This window comes from Mobula hypostoma, chromosome 11 (genome assembly GCF_963921235.1).
Source record: "Mobula hypostoma chromosome 11, sMobHyp1.1, whole genome shotgun sequence".
Lineage (NCBI taxonomy): Eukaryota > Metazoa > Chordata > Chondrichthyes > Myliobatiformes > Myliobatidae > Mobula > Mobula hypostoma.
The window spans coordinates 88,805,480-88,811,773 of NC_086107.1; positions in this window are offsets into that span (position 1 = coordinate 88,805,480).

The following is a 6,294-nucleotide window of genomic DNA, read 5'->3' on the forward strand; positions in this document are numbered from 1 at the left end:
CAGTGTAATATGTCCCACTCACTAAATCTGCTCCACCTTCCCCGCCTGTGGGCATGTAAGAAACAGTTTCTTTCTGTCCACCTTTAATTTCTCCCTTTTCCGACTCAAACTTTGAAATTTTAACTTCATTCAGTCGGATCCTGTTGAGCGACAGTTATAATTATGTTTAACACAAGAAGCACCAAAAGAAACCCTGAAGCAGGCAACGGTAAGCAAAAAAAAGCTGACAAGACTTCAGAGGAGCCATCCTGGGTAAATAGGTTAGAGTCTCAAATCAGCTATATTTTTGCTGAATTAACTCAACTAAACGAAAGAATTCTTTCTTTTGGGGAAAAAATTGACTCTTTGAGCCTTGACCTTAAAGAGGTGAATCGAAATGCAGCTGATATTTCTTCTCGCCTGGAAAAGGCTCAACAACGGATCATGGATTTGGAAGCTCGATCTCGTCAGAACAATATTCAAATTGTTGGATTAAAAGAGAAATCAGAATCCACTGACACACTGGACTATTTTGCTAAGATGTTTCAATCTTTATTTCCTGAGGCTTGCCTTCAACCGCCGGAGATTGAAATGGCTGATGGAGTTGGTGCTTTAAAATCCTCGGATCGAAGTAAAAACAGGCATGTCGTTCTGCGTTTTCTTTGTTTTAGAGACAAAGATCGTATTATTAAGCTTGCAAGAAAACAAAGGTTATTTAAATTTCAAAGATCTGAGATTAGCTTCTTCGAAGATTTTCCATGTGAAATTGTTCAGAAATGTTCTGGATTCACTGCTGTAATGCGTACAGCTTATCAAAGACAGTTGCATCCATCTCTTCAATACCCAGCTAATTTAAGGCTTTTCGTCAAAGGTTCTGGAGTTCGTATTTTTGAAGACCCAGCTGAAGCATTGCGTTTTATTAATTCTCTCCCTGACGAGTCTGAAGCCTGAAGTTTAAATGATTTACAATTGTTTGATTGTCTCGCGACGTAAGGAGTGATGAGGTCAGAAGATTTGATGGGTATAAAAAGTCTTTGCCTTAAAATGTACTTTTATTTCTGAAATAGACTGGTTTAGATGGTTTTAACTTTAGAAGACATATTGCGGGAACTGTTGAGAGATTGTAGATAACTTTGAACTATTTAGAATTTCTTTCTGTTTGCAGCATTTAAATAAACTAATTGCTTTTGAGCTTTGTATGTTTTTGCTAAGAACTTTTAAGTAATTATTAGGGTTTCTTTACATTTTACAGATAGATTTAATAATTTAAAGATGGCAATTGTTTTTCTCCTGAGCAAATATTTCAAGGATTTTTTTTGGACGTGTTGCTTTTTTCCCTTACCCAATATTACGAAGGTTACTTTCAAAACTGAAGTTCGTTTCTAATAACTGTTCTTTTCAATTCAATTGTATTGAGCTGTATGTCGACTATAATGAGTTGTTCAGACAGGTGAAGTCTATAATTGCTTCTTTTTCATTCCTTGGGGCTTGCGTCAATTGATATTGACTTATTTCCGGGCTTTGGGTTAGTTTTTTCCTTTTTCCTTTTCTTATTTTTTTATCCCCATTATGGAATTCCGGAATGTACGCAAATTATTATTATTGTTGTCTAACTCCGCCATTCTCGACTACCTTATCCTGACATGCATCTAACTACTTTCTTTAGATATAAAGTCTCATGATGACATTTAAACAGTTAAATGTTTTAAGTTGGAATGTCTGTGGTTGGAATCATCCTATTAAGTGTAAGAAAACATTCAAAACTATTAACCGATTCGAACCTGATATAATTTTTGCACAAGAGACGCATATCAGGTTGTGTTAAAAATTGATTTTTAAAATTTTGGTAGGATCCTCAGTTTCATGAAAATTCTCAAAGTAAAATTAGAGGTGTTTCCATTTTTATTGATTCCAATATTCCTTTGAACCAGGAGGATAGTATATTTGATATCAATGGTAGATTTTTGATTGTTAAAGGAAAAATTTACAACAGGAAAATGGTTTTGGTTAATATATATGGACCAAATGCTGATGATCCCTCATTCTATAAAGATGTTTTTGCTCTATTACCTGATCTAAATGAATATATGTTAGATTAGATTAGATTATGAGGACACTCCATCCTCATTTATTGTCATTTAGAAATGCATGCATTAAGAAATGATACAATGTTCCTCCAGTGTGATAGCACAAAAAAAAACAGGACAAACCAAAGACCAACACTGACAAAACCACTTAATTATAACATATAGTTACAGCAGTGCAAAGCAATACCATAATTTGATAAAGAGCAGACCATGGGCACGGTAAAAAAAGTCTCAAGTCCCGATGGACTCCAGTAGCCCCAATAGCAGGTGGCAAAAGGGGAGAAACTCTCCCTGCCATAAACTTCCAGGCACCAGCAACTGCCAATGCATTGGAAGCACCCGACCACAGCCGACTCTGAGTCCGTCTGAAAACTTCGAGCCTCTGACCAGCCCCTCTGATACAGCCTCCTGAGCACCATCCTCTGCCGAGCGCCTTCGACCTCGTCCCGGCCGCCGAAACAAGCAAAGCCGAGGATTCAGAGGCCTTCTCCTCCGAGATTCTGGACCACACAGTAACAGCGGCAGTGAAGCGGGCATTTCAGAAGTTTCTCCAGATGTTCCTCCGTGCTCTCACGTCTGTCTCCATCAAATCAGAATTGTGCATGGTACCCTACTTAACGAATACAGATGTCATTCACTGGAGAGGCCACGCGTGCTGCATTGCATCGCCATATTCTCCTCCTCCCGACTGTTATTAATGAGTGGTGATTTTAATACTTGTTTAAATCCTTTAATAGATAAGTCATCATCCAATCATCAACTCCCTAATCGCTCTGCATCACTTATTAATTCCTTTTTAATTGATTATGGCTTAATTGAAGTTTGGAGACATATGCATCCTAGTGATAGAGAATATTCCTTTTTCTTACATGTTCATAATAAATATTCAAGAATTGACTACTTTATAGTCGACCCTCGACTTTTATCTAATGTTCAGAAATGTGAATATGATGCAATTGTTATTTCTGATCATGCTCCCTTAAATCTAATATTTGATTTGAAAGATGTTACTTCTACAAGACCACCTTGGCGTTTTCCAGAACATTTGTTACAAAGCTCAGAATTTGTTGAGTTTATTGAAACTCAGATAAAAGAGTTTTTCCTCTTTAATAATACAGGAAATGTCTGAAAGTAAGTAATTTGGGATACGTTAAAAGCTTATATACGTGGTCAGATTATTTCGTATTTAGCTAAGCTGAAGAAACAGACAAGAATGTAATTAGATGAAATTTCTAAACAAATTAAAGATTTAGATAACATTAACGCAACCTCTCCAAATGTTGATTTGATTAAAAGAAGAGTGGAATTACAATCACAATAAAATTTATTATTAACTTACCCTATTGAAGGATATTTGCTTAAATGGAAAAGTCAGTTTTATATTTTTGGGGATAAAAATAATAAGGTCTTACCTTCCCAATTAAGGGCAGCTAGAGCTAAAAGACAAATGTTGAAGATCCATAAAGATAATGGACATATAGTAAGTTATCATGAAGACATTAATAATATTATTCAGGATTTTTATTCTGATCTTTATAAATCTCAATTTCCTGCAGATTCCTCCAAAATTAAGGTTTTTTTTTACATAAGATTAAATTTCCTCAAATTTCCTTGAAGATTAACAGATTCTTGATGCTCCAATTACTGAGCATGAAATTCAGAATGCTATGTTGTCAATACAATCAGGTAAAGCTCCTGGACTTGATGGTTATTCGGTAGGATTTTACAAAAAATTTGAAAAATTACTTTCTCCATATCCTTTGGAAATATTTCATGAATTCTTTGAGAAGGGTAATTTACCTCCTTATGAAGCTTCTGTTTCCTTAATCCTGAAGAAAGATAAATATCCGACTGAATGTTCAGCATATAGACTTATTTTGTTATTAAATGTGGACGCAAAAATTATTTCTAAGATAATGGCTAATCGTTTGGAAAATATTTTAACTAAAATAATTTCTACAGATCAAACAGGCTTTATTAAAGACTGTTACTCTTTTTCCAATGTTCGGAGATTGATGAACATTATATACTCATCACTATCCAAGTTATCTCGATGTGTTATTTCTCTTGACACAGAAAAGGCATTTGATAGAGTTGAATGGACATATCTGTTTAATTTGGCTTTGGTAATAATTTTAATAAGTGGATTTTATATGAATTTATATGAATCCTATTGCTACTGTTATTACTAATAATTTCAGGTCCCCCCTTTTTTCACTCTCATGAGGTACTAGACAGGGATGTCCATTAAATCCTTTATTATTTAATCTTGTACTGGAGCCTTTGGCTCTAATACTCCGTGAAGCTAAAAACATTCATGGTATTTCTATAAATGGGACCATACATAAGATTTCTATTTACACAGATGACCTTTTGGTTTATATTTTAACCCTAAAGATCTATACCTAATCTTTTGGAAATAATAAATGATTTTGGAAAATTTTCAGGATATAAACTTAACTTCAATAAAAGTGAATTGTTCCCATTAAATGCTCATGTTTTTATATATAACAACATTCCATTTAGAATTGTGAATTCTTTAAAATATTTAGGTATTATCATTACTAAAAATATAAAGATCTTTATAAAGCTAATGTAGTTCCTTTAATGGACTCTATGAAACAATTATTTTCTGGATGGAACCCACTTACACTTTCTTTAATAGGTCATATTCATGCTGTGAAAATGATAATTTTACCTAGATTTTTATATATATTTCAAAATATGCCTATCTTTTGAACTAAAAAATGTTTTGATCAAATTGATTCTATTATTTCATTCTTGATTTGGAATAATAAAACAACAAGAATTAATAAGTATCATGTACAAAAATCTAAAAAAGATGGTGGACTTGCACTACCTAATTTAAGGTTGTATTACTGGGCTGTTAATATTTGACAATTATGTTTTTGGCTATATTGGCTCGACAAGAGCCAAAAACCAACTTGGATTGATTTGGAATTAAAAGCTATCAAACAATTCCATTTAAACCTCATTATTAGGAGCTCCATTACCTTTACAACTTGCTAAAATTCCAAATTTAAATCTTTACCCTGTTATTAAGCAGTCCTTACAGATTTGGTCTCAGTTTTGCAACTTTCAATTTTAAACAATTTAAATTGTCTACCTCTTTATATCAAAATTTTCTATTTAAACCTTCAATAACCAATCCTATTTTTCTCTTATGGAGAAATAAGGGGATCTGTTTTATTGCAGATTTATTTTGTGATGGTCGATTGATGACGTTTGGAGAGTTAATTAGCAAATATTCTCTCTCCCATACACACCTTCTGCAATATTTTCAGGTCAGACGTTTTTTACAAAATTACTTATCTAAGTTTCCATATATGCAGGAATTCAATTTGTTGGACACTATTTTGAATATGAATCATTTAGTGAGAGGTTCCATTGGTAGAATTTATAATTTACTTTTACTACAAAAAGATAACCTCTCACTAAAGATTAAACATTGGGAGAGAGAACTTAATATGACCTTTGTTAATGAAGATTGATTGCGAGTTCTGAAAAGTCAATTCTGCTTTGATATGCGCCAATCAATGTTAAATTCAATTTAAAATTGTTCACCATTATTATTTAACAAAGGAGAAACTATCCAAAATATTTCCTAACATAGACAACTATTGTCATAGGTGTACAACTGAAGTAGCCAATTTGTCACATACATTCTGGTCATGTTCTTCATTAAAATCATTTCAGAAATCTTTATTTTCTACAATTTCTAAAATTCTGAAAATTAATTTACAACCTAATACACTGACACTTCTATTTGGAATAGTTCCGCATCACATTCAGGGTATTTCATCTTCAGACCAGCATTTGTTACATTGTTGGCAAGAAGGGCTATTTTATTGAAATGGAAAGATACCTCTGTCCCTCCATTAATTCAATGGTTTTCCCAAGTAATGTTACGTCTTAGTTTGGAAAAAATTAGTAGAACTTTTGATCCTTGAGAGAAGATGGGGCTGTTTTGCCAAATATTATCATTTAATTTGAATTAATTTTCTTCCAATCTTATTTTATATGAATGTGAATAGGCAGTTGATGATTTTTCTTCTTTATATATATAGATCATTGTAAGACATATTGCTCCGGGAATTGGTTCCTGATGGTTTTTTCCCTTCCTTTTTTCTTTTTCTTTCTCTTGTAGTTAGTGTTTTTTTTTCTTTTAGTTAGTTGGGGTTCTCTTTTTTCCTTCTTTTCTTTCTAA